This window comes from Ambystoma mexicanum, chromosome 3q (assembly GCF_040938575.1).
Source record: "Ambystoma mexicanum isolate Mex_15411 chromosome 3q, UKY_AmexF1_1, whole genome shotgun sequence".
NCBI lineage: Eukaryota > Metazoa > Chordata > Amphibia > Caudata > Ambystomatidae > Ambystoma > Ambystoma mexicanum.
The window spans coordinates 1,303,243,248-1,303,257,628 of NC_090926.1; positions in this window are offsets into that span (position 1 = coordinate 1,303,243,248).

A 14,381-nucleotide genomic window follows, 5' to 3' on the forward strand; every position below is an offset into this window, starting at 1 on the left:
GCACCCTGGAAATGAGGAGTACTCGAAGAAGTAACCCTTCCCCAGCTATGGGCCCTCTGCCCTGCTGGGCCCTGGAAATGAGGAGTGCAGGAGGAAGTAACCCTCCCCCAGCTACATGCCCTCTGCCCAGCTGGGCCCTGGAAATGAGGAGTAAAGGAGGAGGTAACCCTCCTACAGCTACGCACCCTCTGCCCCGCTGGGCCCTGGAAATGAGGAGTAAAGGAGGAAGTAACCCTCCCCCAGCTATGCACCCTCTGCCCCGCTGGGCCCTAGAAATGAGGAGTACAGGAGGAAGTAACCCTCCCCCAGCTACAGGCCCTCTGCTCCTCTGGGCCATGGAAATGAGGTGTACAGGAGGAAGTAACCCTCCCCCAGCTGCAGGCCCTCTGCCCGGCTGGGCCCTGGAAATGAGGGGTAAAGGAGGAATTAACCCTCCCCCAGCTACACACCCTCTGCCCCGCTGGGCCCTGGAAATGAGGAGTACAGGAGGAAGTAACCCTCGCCCAGCTACAGGCCCTCTGCCCCGCTGGGCCCTGGAAATGAGGTATACAGGAGGAAGTAACCCTCCCCCAGCTATAGGCCCTCTGCCCAGCTGGGCCCTGGAAATGAGGAGTAAAGGAGGAAGTAACCTTCCCCCAGCTATGCACCCTCTGCCCTGCTGGGTCCTGGAAATGAGGAGTACAGGAGGAAGTAACCCTCCCCCAGCTATGGGCCCTCTGCCCCTCTGGGCCCTGGAAATGAGGAGTACAGGAGGAAGTAACCCTCCCCCAGGTAAAGGCCCTCTGCCCCACTGGGCCCTGGAAATGAGGTGTCCAGGAGGAAGTAACCCTCCCCCAGCTACAGGCCCTCTGCCCGGCTGGGCCCTGGAAATGAGGAGTAAAGGAGGAAGTAACCCTTCCCCAGCTATGCACCCTCTGCCCCGCTGGGCCCTAGAAATGAGTACAGGAGGAAGTAACCCTCCCCCAGCTACAGGCCCTCTGCCCCTCTGGGCCCTGGAAATGAGGTGTACAGGAGGAAGTAACCCTCCCCCAGCTACAGGCCCTCTGCCCAGCTGGGCCCTGGAAATGAGGAGTACAGGAGAAAGTAACCCTCACCCAGCTACAGGCACTCTGCCCCGCTGGACCCTGGAAATGAGGAGTACTCGAAGAAGTAACCCTTCCCCAGCTATGGTCCCTCTGCCCCGCTGGGCCCTAAAATGAGGAGAACAGGAGGAAGTAACCCTCCCCCAGCTATGGGCCCTCTGCCCCGCTGGCCCCTGGAAATGAGGAGTACAGGAGGAAGTAACCCTCCCCCAGCTACAGGCCCTCTGCCCCGCTGGGCCCTGGAAATGAGGTGTCCAGGAGGAAGTAACCCTCCTCCGGCTACAGGCCCTCTGCCCGGCTGGGCCCTGGAAATGAGGTGTACAGGAGCAAGTAACCCTCCCCCAGCTATGCAGCCTCTGCCCCGCTGGGCCCTAGAAATGAGTACAGGAGGAAGTAACCCTCCCCCAGCTACAGGCCCTCTGCCACTCTGGGCCTTGGAAATGAGGTGTACAGCAGGAAGTAACCCTCCCCCAGCTACAGGCCCTCTGCCCAGCTGGGCCCTGGAAATGAGGAGTAAAGGAGGAAGTAACCCTCCTCCAGCTACGCACCCTCTGCCCCGCTGGGCCCTGGAAATGAGGAGTACAGGAGGAAGTAACCATCCCCCAGCTACTCACCCTCTGCCCCGCTGGACCCTGGAAATGAGGAGTACAGGAGGAAGTAACCCTCGCCCAGCTCTGGGCCCTCTGCTCCGCTGGGCCCTGGAAATGAGGAGTACAGGAGGAAGTAACCCTCCCCTAGCTACAGGCCCTCTGCCCCGCTAGGCCCTGGAAATGAGGAGTACAGGATGAAGTAATCCTCCCCCAGCTACAGGCCCTCTGCCCGGCTGGGCCCTGGAAATGAGGAGTAAAGGAGGAAGTAACCCTCCCCCAGCTACGCACCCTCTGCCCCGCTGGACCCTGGAAATGCGGAGTACAGGAGGAAGTAACCCTCGCCCAGCTATGGGCCCTCTGCCCCGCTGGGCCCTGGAAATAAGGAGTACAGGAGGAAGTAACCCTCCCCCAGCTACGGGCCCTGTGCCCCGTTGGGCCTTGGAAATGAGGAGTACAGGAGGAAGTAACCATCCCCCAACTACGGGCTCTCGGCCCCGCTGGGCCCTGGAAATGAGGTGTACAGGAGGAAGTAAACCTCGCCCAGCTACGGGCCCTCTGCCCCGCTGGACCCTGGAAATGAGGAGGACTCGAAGAAGTAACCCTCCCCCAGCTATGGGCCCTCTGCCCCGCTGGGCCCTTGAAATGAGGAGTACAGGAGGAAGTAACCCTCCCCCAGCAACAGGCCCTCTGCCCCGCTGGGCCCTGGAAATGAGGTGTACAGGAGGAAGTCACCCTCCCCCAGCTAAGGGCCCTCTGCCCCGCTGGGCCCCGGAAATGAGGAGTACAGGAGGAAGTAACACTCCCCCAGCTACAGGCCCTCTGCCCCGCTGGGCCCTGGAAATGAGGTGTACAGGAGGAAGTAACCCTCCCCCAGCTACAGGTTCTCTGCCCCGCTGGGCCCTGGAAATGAGGAGTACAGGAGGAAGTAACCCTCGCCCAGCTCTGGGCCCTCTGCCCCGCTGGGCCCTGGAAATGAGGAGTACAGGAGGAAGTAACCCTCCCCTAGCTACAGGCCCTCTGCCCCGCTGGGCCCTAGAAATGAGGAGTACAGGATGAAGTAATCCTCCCCTAGCTACAGGCCCTCTGCCCGGCTGGGCCCTGGAAATGAGGAGTAAAGGAGGAAGTAACCCTCCCCCAGCTACGCACCCTCTGCCCCGCTGGACCCTGGAAATGCGGAGTACAGGAGGAAGTAACCCTCGCCCAGCTATGGGCCCTCTGCCCCGCTGGGCCCTGGAAATAAGGAGTACAGGAGGAAGTAACCCTCCCCCAGCTACGGGCCCTGTGCCCCGCTGGGCCTTGGAAATGAGGAGTACAGGAGGAAGTAACCATCCCCCAACTACGGGCTCTCGGCCCCGCTGGGCCCTGGAAATGAGGTGTACAGGAGGAAGTAAAACTCGGCCAGCTATGGGCCCTGTGCCCCGTAGGGCCCTGGAAATAGGGTGTACAGTAGGAAGTAACCCTTGCCCAGCTATGGGCCCTGTGCTCCCCTGTGCCCTGGAAAAGAGGAGTACAGGAGGAAGTAAACCTCGCCCAGCTACGGGCCCTCTGCCCCGCTGCACCCTGGAAATCAGGAGTACTCGAAGAAGTAACCCTCCCCCAGCTATGGGCCCTCTGCCCCGCTGGGCCCTTGAAATGAGGAGTACAGGAGGAAGTAACCCTCCCCCAGCAACAGGCCCTCTGCCCCGCTGGGCCCTGGAAATGAGGTGTACAGGAGGAAGTCACCCTCCCCCAGCTAAGGGCCCTCTGCCCCGCTGGGCCCCGGAAATGAGGAGTACAGGAGGAAGTAACACTCCCCCAGCTACAGGCCCTCTGCCCCGCTGGGCCCTGGAAATGAGGAGTACAGGAGGAAGTAACCCTCCCCCAGCTACAGGTTCTCTGCCCCGCTGGGCCCTGGAAATGAGGTGTACAGGAGGAAGTAACCCTCCATCAGCTACAGTCCCTCTGCCCGGCTGGGCCCTGGAAATGAGGAGTAAAGGAGGAAGTAATCCTCCTCCAGCTACAGGCCCTCTGCCCGCCTGGGCCCTGGAAATGAGGAGTACAGGAGGAGGTAATCCTCCCCCAGCTACAGGCCCTCTGCCCGGCTGGGCCCTGGAAATGAGGAGTAAAGGAGGAAGTAACCCTCCCCCAGCTACAGGCCCTCTGCCCCGCTGGGCCCTGGAAATGAGGAGTACAGAAGGAAGTAATCCTCCCCCAGCTACAGGCCCTCTGCCCGCTGGGCCCTGGAAATGAGGAGTAAAGGAGGAAGTAACCCTCCCCCAGCTATGCACCCTCTGCCCCGCTGGGCCCTAGAAATGAGGAGTACAGGAGGAAGTAACCCTCCCCCAGCTACAGGCCCTCTGCTCCTCTGGGCACTGGAAATGAGGTGTACAGGAGGAAGTAACCCTCCCCCAGCTACAGGCCCTCTGCCCGGCTGGGCCCTGGAAATGAGGAGTAAAGGAGGAATTAACCCTCCCCCAGCTACACACCCTCTGCCCCGCTGGGCCCTGGAAATGAGGAGTACAGGAGGAAGTAACCCTCGCCCTGCTACAGGCCCTCTGTCCCGCTGGGCCCTGGAAATGAGGTGTACAGGAGGAAGTAACCCTCCTCCAGCTATAGGCCCTCTGCCCAGCTGGGCCCTGGAAATGAGGAGTAAAGGAGGAAGTAACCTTCCCCCAGCTACGCACCCTCTGCCCTGCTGGGTCCTGGAAATGAGGAATACAGGAGGAAGTAACCCTCCCCCAGCTATGGGCCCTCTGCCCCTCTGCGCCCTGGAAATGAGGTGTCCAGGAGGAAGTAACCCTCCCCCAGCTACAGGCCCTATGCCTGGCTGGGCCCTGGAAATGAGGCGTAAAGGAGGAAGTAACCCTCCCCCAGCTATGCACCCTCTGCCCCGCTGGGCGCTAGAAATGAGTACAGGAGGAAGTAACCCTCCCCCAGCTACAGGCCCTTTGCCCCTCTGGGCCCTGGAAATGAGGTGTACAGGAGGAAGTAACCCTCCCCCGGCTACAGGCCCTCTGCCCAGCTGGGCCCTGGAAATGAGGAGTAAAGGAGGAAGTAACCCTCCCCCAGCTATGCACCCTCTGCCCCGCTGGGCCCTGGAAAGTAGGAGTACAGGAGGAAGTAACCCTCCCCCAGTTATGGGCCCTCTGCCCCGCTGGGCCCTGGAAATGAGGAGTACAGGAGGAAGTAACCCTCCCCTAGCTACAGGACCTCTGCCCCGCCTGGCCCTGGAAATGAGGCGTACAGGAGGAAGTAATCTGTAGAGATTCACATGGTTGGAATGTGGGTGCCTCGCTGCGGTCGCGCGTGCTCTCTGGTATTGTAGCAGAGCGAGAGACGCGTGACCAAACGAGTCAGTTGACAAGTTTGAATTACAAGCGCTGTGTTGGGGCTCCGGGGAGTTCCGTATTAAAGGAACTCACTTTTACCTACCGTGTCGACGTTCATCCTTCATTTGGCGACGCGGCACTGAGCTCGCCACGGAGCTGGCGGGAAGTCCCATCGAGGAAGAGCAGTGTGCCGGGATGTCCACGGCGCTCTTGTGGGATCCTTGTGACTGACGGGGGCCGCGCAGCGAGCAGAGAGGTGTGGGGCCGCAGGAGGACTGTCTCCGCAGCAGCTAAACAGTGAGGCGCTGCAGGTGGACGGTCTCCACTCTCCCCACCTCTGCTCCGAAAAAAGGATCACCGATCGGAGCCTGCGCAGCTGTTCCTGGTTGGTGCTGCCCACCCCAGTTCTCATTGGGCAGAAAGGTGAGGAGCAGAGGGGGAGAGGGGGCTGGGCACAACCAGACGGGGAGGCACAATTAAGGAAGGAGTGGATACAGGGCCACCTGGAAGATAGAACAGTGCATCACCGTTTGGAATACAGCTGACGCTGAGGCAGTTGACAAGTTTGAATTACAAGCGCTGTGTTGGGGCTCCGGGGAGCTCCGTATTAAAGGAACTCACTTTTACCTACTGTGTCGACGTGCATCCTTCATAATCCTCCCCCAGCTACAGACCCTCTGCCCGGCTGGGCCCTGGAAATGAGGAGTAAAGGAGGAAGTAACCCTCCCCCAGCTACGCACCCTCTGCCCCGCTAGGCCCTGGAAATAAGGAGTACAGGAGGAAGTAACCCTCCCCCAACTACGGGCTCTCTGCCCCGCTGGGCCCTGGAAATGAGGTGTACAGGAGGAAGTAACACTCGGCCAGCTATGGGCCCTGTGCCCCGCAGGGCCCTGGAAATTAGCTGTACAGGAGGAAGTAACCCTCGCCCAGCTATGGGCCCTGTGCCCCCCTGTGCCCTGGAAAAGAGGAGTACAGGAGGAAGTAAACCTCGCCCAGCTACAGGCCCTCTGCCCAGCTGGGCCCTGGAAATGAGGTGTACAGGAGGAAGTAACCCTCACCCAGCTCCAGGCCCTCTGCCCCGCTGGGCCCTGGAAATGAGGAGTAAAGGAGGAAGTAACCCTCCCCCAGCTACGCACCCTCTGCCCGCTGGGCCCTGGAAATGAGGAGTACAGGAGGAAGTAACCCTCCCCCAGTTATGGGCCCTCTGCCCCGCTGGGCCCTGGAAATGAGGAGTAAAGGAGGAAGTAACACTCCCCCAGCTACAGGTCCTCTGCCCCGCTGGGCCCTGGAAATGAGGAGTACAGGAGGAAGTAACCCTCGCCCAGCTATGGCCGTCTGCCCGCCTGGGTCCTGGAAATGAGGAGCAAAGGAAGAAGTAACCCTCCCCCAGCTATGGCCCTCTGCCCGCCTGGGCCCTGGAAATGAGGAGTAAAGGAGGAAGTAACCCTCTCCCAGCTACAGGCCCTCTGCCCGCCTGGGCACTGGAAATGCGGAGTACAGGAGGAAGTAACCCTCGCCCAGCTATGGCCCTCTGCCCACCTGGGCCCTGGAAATGAGGAGCAAAGGAGGAAGTAACCCTCCCCCAGCTATGGCCCTCTGCCCGCCTGGGCCCTGGAAATGAGGAGTACAGGAGGAAGTAACCCTCCCCCAGCTACGGGCCCTGTGCCCCGCTGTGCCTTGGAAATGAGGAGTACAGGAGGAAGTAACCCTCCCCCCACTACAGGCTCTCTGCCCCGCTGGGCCCTGGAAACGAGGTGTACAGGAGGAAGTAACCCTCGGCCAGCTGTGGGCCCTGTGCCCCGCAGGGCCCTGGAAATGAGGTGTACAGGAGGAAGTAACCCTCGCCCAGCTACGGACCCGGTGCCCCCCTGTGCCCTGGAAAAGAGGAGTACAGGAGGAAGTATACCTCACCCAACTACAGGCCCTCTGCCCATCTGGGCCCTGGAAATGAGGTGTACAGGAGGAAGTAACCCTCACCCAGTTCCAGGCCCTCTGCCCCGCTGGGCCCTGGAAATGAGGAGTACAGGAGGAAGTAACCCTCCCCCAGCTACGGGCCCTCTGCCCTGCTGGGCCCTGGAAATGAAGTGTACAGGAGGAAGTAACCCTCGCCCAGCTACGGGCCCTCTGCCCATCTGGGCCCTGGAAATGAGGAGCAAGGAGGAAGTAACCCTCCCCCAGCTACGCACCCTCTGCCCGCTGGGCCCTGGAAATGAGGAGTACAGGAGGAAGTAACCCTCCCCCAGCTACGGGCCCTCTGCCCTGCTGGGCCCTGGAAATGAAGTGTACAGGAGGAAGTAACCCTCGCCCAGCTACGGGCCACCTGCCCCGCTGGGCCCTGGAAATGAAGTGTACAGGAGGAAGTAACCCTCGCTCAGCTACGGGCCACCTGCCCCGGTAGGCCATGGAAATGAGGAGTACAGCAGGAAGTAACCCTCGCCCAACTACGTGCCCCATGCCCCGCTGGGCCCTGGAAATGAGGAGTACAGGAGGAGGTAACCCTCGCCCAGCTATGGGCCCCGTGCCCCGCTGGGCCCTGGAAATGAGGATTACAGGTAGAAGTAACCCTCTCCCAGCTATGGGTCCTGTGCCCTGCTGGGCCCTGGCAATGAGGAGTACAGGAGGAGGTAACCCTCGCCTGCTATGGGCCCTGTGCCCCGCTGGGCCCTGGAAATGAGGAGTACAGGAGGAAGTAACCCTCCCCCAGCTACGGGCCCTCTGCCCCGCTGAGCCATGGAAATGAGGAGTAAAGGAGGAAGTAACCATCCCCCAGCTACGGGCCCTGTGCCCCGCTGGGCCCTCGAAATGAGGAGTACAGGAGGAAGTAACCCTCGCCCAGCTACGGGCCCTGTGCCCCGCTGTGCCCGGGAAATAAAGAGTACAGGAAGAAGTAACCCTCGCCCAGATACGGGCCCTGTGCCCCGCTGGGCCCTGGAAATAAGGAGTACAGGAGGAAGTAACCCTCGCCCAGCTACAGGCCCTGTGCCCCGGTAGGCCCTGGAAATAAGGAGTACAGGAGGAAGTAACCCTCACCCAGCTAAGGGCCCTGTGCCCCGGTAGGCCCTGGAAATAAGGAGTACAGGAGGAAGTAACCCTCGCCCAGCTACGGACCCTCTGCCCCGGTAGGCCCTGGAAATGAGGTGTACAGGAGGAAGTAGCCCTCCCTCAGCTAAGGGCCCTCTGTCTCGCTGCGCCCTAGAATAGTGGAGTGCAGGCGGATGTAACCCTCGCCCACCTACGGGCCCTGTGCCCCGCTGGGCCCTGGAAATGAGGAGTACAGGAGGAAGTAAACCTCCCCCGGCTACGGCCCTTTGCCCCGCTGGGCCTTGGACATGAGGAGTACAGCAGGAAGTAACCCACGCCCAGCTACGGACCCTCTACCCCACTGGGCCCTGGAAATGAGGAGTACAGGAGGAAGTAACCCTCCCCCAGCAACGGGCCCTCTGCCCCGCTGGGCCCTGGAAATGAGGAGTACAGGAGGAAGTAACCCTCCCCCAGCTATGGGCCCTCTGCCCCGCTGGGCTCTGGAAATGAGGAGTACACAATGAAGTAACCCTCCCCCAGCTACGGGCCCTCTGCCCCGCTGGGCCCTGGAAATGAGGTGTACCTGACGAAGTAACCCTCGCCCAGCTACGGGCCCTCTGCCCCTCTGAGCCCTGGAAATGAGGAGTACAGGAGGAAGTAACCCTCCCCCAGCTACGGGCCCTCTGACCCGCTGGGCCCTGGAAATGAGGTGCACATGAGGAAGTAACCCTCGCCCAGCTATGGGCCCTCTGCCCCGCTGGGCCCTGGAAATGAGGTGTACAGGAGGAAGTAACCCTCCCCCAGCTACAGGCCCTCTGCCCCTCTGGGCCCTGGAAATGAGGTGTACAGGAGGAAGTAACCCTCCCCCAGCTATGCACCCTCTGCCCCGCTGGACCCTGGAAATTAGAAGTACAGGAGAAAGTAACCCTTGCCCAGCTATGGGCCCTCTGCCCAGCTGGGCCCTGGAATTGAGGAGTACAGGAGGAAGTAACCCTCCCCTAGCTACAGGCCCTCTGCCCCGCTGGGCCCTGGAAATGAGGAGCAAAGGAGGAAGTAACCCTCCCCCAGCTACGCACCCTCTGCCCCGCTGGGCCCTGGAAATGAAGTGTACAGGAGGAAGTAACCCTCGCCCAGCTGCGGGCCACCTGCCCCGGTAGGCCCTGGAAATGAGGAGTACAGCAGGAAGTAGCCCTCGCCCAACTACGTGCCCCGTGCCCCGCTGGGCCCTGGAAATGAGGAGTACAGGAGGAGGTAACCCTCGCCCAGCTACGGGCCGCGTGCCCCGCTGAGCCCTGGAAATGAGGAGTACAGGTGGAAGTAACCCTCTCCCAGCTATGGGTCCTATGCCCTGCTGGGCCCTGGCAATGAGGAGTACAGGAGGAGGTAACCCTCGCCCGCTATGGGCCCTGTGCCCCTCTGGGCCCTGGAAATGAGGAGTACAGGAGGAAGAAACCCTCCCCCAGCTACAGGCCCTCTGCCCCGCTGAGCCATGGAAATGAGGAGTAAAGGAGGAAGTAACCATCCCCCAGTTACGGGCCCTGTGCCCCGCTGGGCCCTCGAAATGAGGAGTACAGGAGGAAGTAACCCTCGCCCAGCTACGGGCCCACTGCCCCGCTGGGCCCGGGAAATAAGGAGTACAGGAGGAAGTAACCCTCGCCCAGATACGGGCCCTGTGCCCCGCTGGGCCCTGGAAATAAGGAGTACAAGAGGAAGTAACCCTCGCCCAGCTACAGGCCCTGTGCCCCGGTAGGCCCTGGAAATAAGGAGTACAGGAGGAAGTAACCCTCACCCAGCTACGGGCCGTGTGCCCCGGTAGGCCCTGGAGATAAGGAGTACAGGAGGAAGTAACCCTCGCCCAGCTATGGGCCCCCTGCCCCGGTAGGCCCTGGAAATGAGGTGTACAGGAGGAAGTAACCCTCCCCTAGCTACAGGCCCTCTGCCCCGCTGGGCCCTGGAAATGAGGAGTAAAGGAGGAAGTAACCCTCCCCCAGCTACGCACCCTCTGCCCCGCTGGGCCCTGGAAATGAAGTGTACAGGAGGAAGTAACCCTCGCCCAGCTACGGGCTACCTGCCCCGCTGGGCCCTGGAAATGAAGTGTACAGGAGGAAGTAACCCTCGCCCAGCTACGGGCCACCTGCCCCGGTAGGCCCTGGAAATGAGGAGTAAAGGAGGAAGTAACCATCCCCCAGTTACGGGCCCTGTGCCCCGCTGGGCCCTCGAAATGAGGAGTACAGGAGGAAGTAACCCTCGCCCAGCTACGGGCCCAGTTCCTCGCTGGGCCCGGGAAATAAGGAGTACAGGAGGAAGTAACCCTCCCCCAGCTACAGGCCCTCTGCCCCGCTGTGCCCTGGAAATGAGGAGTACAGGAGGACGTAACCCTCGCCCAGCTACGGGCCCTTTGCCCCGTAGGCCCTGGAAATGAGTACAGGAGCAAGTAACCCTCCCCCAGCTATGGGCCCTCTGCTCTGCTGGGCCCTGGAAATGAGGAGTACAGGAGGAAGTAACCCTCGCCCAGCTACGGGCGCTCTGCCCCGCTGGGCCCTGGAAATTAGGTGTACAGGAGGAAGTAACCCTCGGAAAGCTATGGGCCCTGTGCCCCGCTGGGTCCTGGAAATGAGGTGTACAGGAGGAAGTAACCCTCGCCCAGCTACGAGCCCTGTGCCCCCCTGTGCCCTGGAAAAGAGGAGTACAGGAGGAAGTAACCCCCGCCCAGCTATGGGCTACTTGCCCTGGAAATGAAGTGTACAGGAGGAAGTAACCCTCGCCCAGCTACGGGCCACCTGCCCCGGTAGGCCCTGGAAATGAGGAGTAAAGGAGGAAGTAACCATCCCCCAGTTACGGGCCCTGTGCCCCGCTGGGCCCTCGAAATGAGGAGTACAGGAGGAAGTAACCCTCGCCCAGCTACGGGCCCAGTGCCCCGCTGGGCCCGGGAAATAAGGAGTACAGGAGGAAGTAACCCTCCCCCAGCTACAGGCCCTCTGCCCCGCTGTGCCCTGGGAATGAGGAGTACAGGAGGACGTAACCCTCGCCCAGCTACGGGCCCTCTGCCCCGCTGGACCTGGAAATGAGGAGTACTCGAAGAAGTAACCCTTCCCCAGCTATGGGCCCTCTGCCCCGCTGGTCCCTGGAAATGAGGAATACAGGAGGAAGTAACCCTCCCCCAGCTACAGGCCCTCTGCCCCGCTGGGCCCTGGAAATGAGGTGTACAGGAGGAAGTAACCCTCCACCAGCTATGCACCCTCTGCCCCGCTGGGCCCTAGAAATGAGTACAGGAGGAAGTAACCCTCCCCCAGCTACGCACCCTCTGCCCCGCTGGGCCCTGGAAATGAGGAGTACAGGAGGAAGTAACCCTCCCCCAGCTACGCACCCTCTGCCCCGCTGGACCCTGGAAATGAGGAGTACAGGAGGAAGTAACCCTTGCCCAGCTATGGGCCCTCTGCCCAGCTGGGCCCTGGAAATGAGGAGTACAGGAGGAAGTAACCCTCCCCTAGCTACAGGCCCTCTGCCCCGCTGGGCCCTGGAAATGAGGAGTAAAGGAGGAAGTAACCCTCCCCCAGCTACGCACCCTCTGCCCCGCTGGGCCCTGGAAATGAAGTGTACAGGAGGAAGTAACCCTCGCCCAGCTACGGGCTACCTGCCCCGCTGGGCCCTGGAAATGAAGTGTACAGGAGGAAGTAACCCTCGCCCAGCTACGGGCCACCTGCCCCGGTAGGCCCTGGAAATGAGGAGTACAGCAGGAAGTAACCCTCGCCCAACTACGTGCCCCGTGCCCCGCTGGGCCCTGGAAATGAGGAGTACAGGAGGAGGTAACCCTCGCCCAGCTACGGGCCCCGTGCCCCGCTGGGCCCTGGAAATGAGGAGTACAGGTGGAAGTAACCCTCTCCCAGCTATGGGTCCTATGCCCTGCTGGGCCCTGGCAATGAGGAGTACAGGAGAAGGTAACCCTCGCCCGCTATGGGCCCTGTGCCCCTCTGGGCAGTGGAAATGAGGAGTACAGAAGGAAGTAACCCTCGCCCAGCTACGGGCACAGTGCCCCGCTGGGCCCGGGAAATAAGGAGTACAGGAGGAAGTAACCCTCGCCCCGATACAGGCCCTGTGCCCCGCTGGGCCCTGGAAATAAGGAGTACAGGAGGAAGTAACCCTCGCCCAGCTACGGGCACAGTGCCCCGCTGGGCCCGGGAAATAAGGAGTACAGGAGGAAGTAACCCTCGCCCAGATACAGGCCCTGTGCCCCGCTGGGCCCTGGAAATAAGGAGTACAGGAGGAAGTAACCCTCGCCCAGCTACAGGCCCTGTGCCCCGGTAGGCCCTGGAAATAAGGAGTACAGGAGGAAGTAACCCTCACCCAGCTATGGGTCCTATGCCCTGCTGGGCCCTGGAAATAAGGAGTACAGGAGGAAGTAACCCTCACCCAGCTACGGACCCTCTGCCCCGGTAGGCCCTGGAAATGAGGTGTACAGGAGGAAGTAACCCTCCCCCAGCTAAGGGCCCTCTGCCTCGCTGCGCCCTAGAATAGTGGAGTGCAGGCGGATGTAACCCTCGCCCACCTACGGGCCCTGTGCCCCGCTGGGCCCTGGAAATGAGGAGTACAGGAGGAAGTAAACCTCCCCCGGCTACGGCCCTTTGCCCCGCTGGGCCTTGGACATGAGGAGTACAGCAGGAAGTAACCCACGCCCAGCTACGGACCCTCTACCCCACTGAGCCCTGGAAATGAGGAGTACAGGAGGAAGTAACCCTCCCCCAGCAACGGGCCCTCTGCCCCGCTGGGCCCTGGAAATGAGGAGTACAGGAGGAAGTAACCCTCCCCCAGCTATGGGCCCTCTGCCCCGCGGGGCTCTGGAAATGAGGAGTACACAATGAAGTAACCCTCCCCCAGCTACGGGCCCTCTGCCCCGCTGGGCCCTGGAAATGAGGTGTACCTGACGAAGTAACCCTCGCCCAGCTACGGGCCCTCTGCCCCTCTGAGCCCTGGAAATGAGGAGTACAGGAGGAAGTAACCCTCCCCCAGCTACGGGCCCTCTGACCCGCTGGGCCCTGGAAATGAGGTGCACATGAGGAAGTAACCCTCGCCCAGCTATGGGCCCTCTGCCCCGCTGGGCCCTGGAAATGAGGTGTACAGGAGGAAGTAACCCTCCCCCAGCTACAGGCCCTCTGCCCCTCTGGGCCCTGGAAATGAGGTGTACAGGAGGAAGTAACCCTCCCCCAGCTACAGGCCCTCTGCCCAGCTGGACCCTGGAAATGAGGAGTAAAGGAGGAAGTAACCCTCCCCCAGCTACGCACCCTCTGCCCCGCTGGCCCCTGGAAATGAGGAGTACAGGAGGAAGGAACCCTCCCCCAGCTATGCACCCTCTGCCCCGCTGGACCCTGGAAATTAGGAGTACAGGAGAAAGTAACCCTTGCCCAGCTATGGGCCCTCTGCCCAGCTGGGCCCTGGAAATGAGGAGTAAAGGAGGAAGTAACCATCCCCCAGTTACGGGCCCTGTGCCCCGCTGGGCCCTGGAAATGAGGAGTACAGGAGGACATAACCCTCGCCCAGCTACGGGCCCTCTGCCCCGCTGGACCTGGAAATGAGGAGTACTCGAAGAAGTAACCCTTCCCCAGCTATGGGCCCTCTGCCCCGCTGGTCCCTGGAAATGAGGAATACAGGAGGAAGTAACCCTCCCCCAGCTACAGGCCCTCTGCCCCGCTGGGCCCTGGAAATGAGGTGTACAGGAGGAAGTAACCCTCCCCCAGCTATGCACCCTCTGCCCCGCTGGGCCCTAGAAATGAGTACAGGAGGAAGTAACCCTCCCCCAGCTACGCACCCTCTGCCCCGCTGGGCCCTGGAAATGAGGAGTACAGGAGGAAGTAACCCTCCCCCAGCTACGCACCCTCTGCCCCGCTGGACCCTGGAAATGAGGAGTACAGGAGGAAGTAACCCTTGCCCAGCTATGGGCCCTCTGCCCAGCTGGGCCCTGGAAATGAGGAGTACAGGAGGAAGTAACCCTCCCCTAGCTACAGGCCCTCTGCCCCGCTGGGCCCTGGAAATGAGGAGTAAAGGAGGAAGTAACCCTCCCCCAGCTACGCACCCTCTGCCCCGCTGGGCCCTGGAAATGAAGTGTACAGGAGGAAGTAACCCTCGCCCAGCTACGGGCTACCTGCCCCGCTGGGCCCTGGAAATGAAGTGTACAGGAGGAAGTAACCCTCGCCCAGCTACGGGCCACCTGCCCCGGTAGGCCCTGGAAATGAGGAGTACAGCAGGAAGTAACCCTCGCCCAACTACGTGCCCCGTGCCCCGCTGGGCCCTGGAAATGAGGAGTACAGGAGGAGGTAACCCTCGCCCAGCTACGGGCCCCGTGCCCCGCTGGGCCCTGGAAATGAGGAGTACAGGTGGAAGTAACC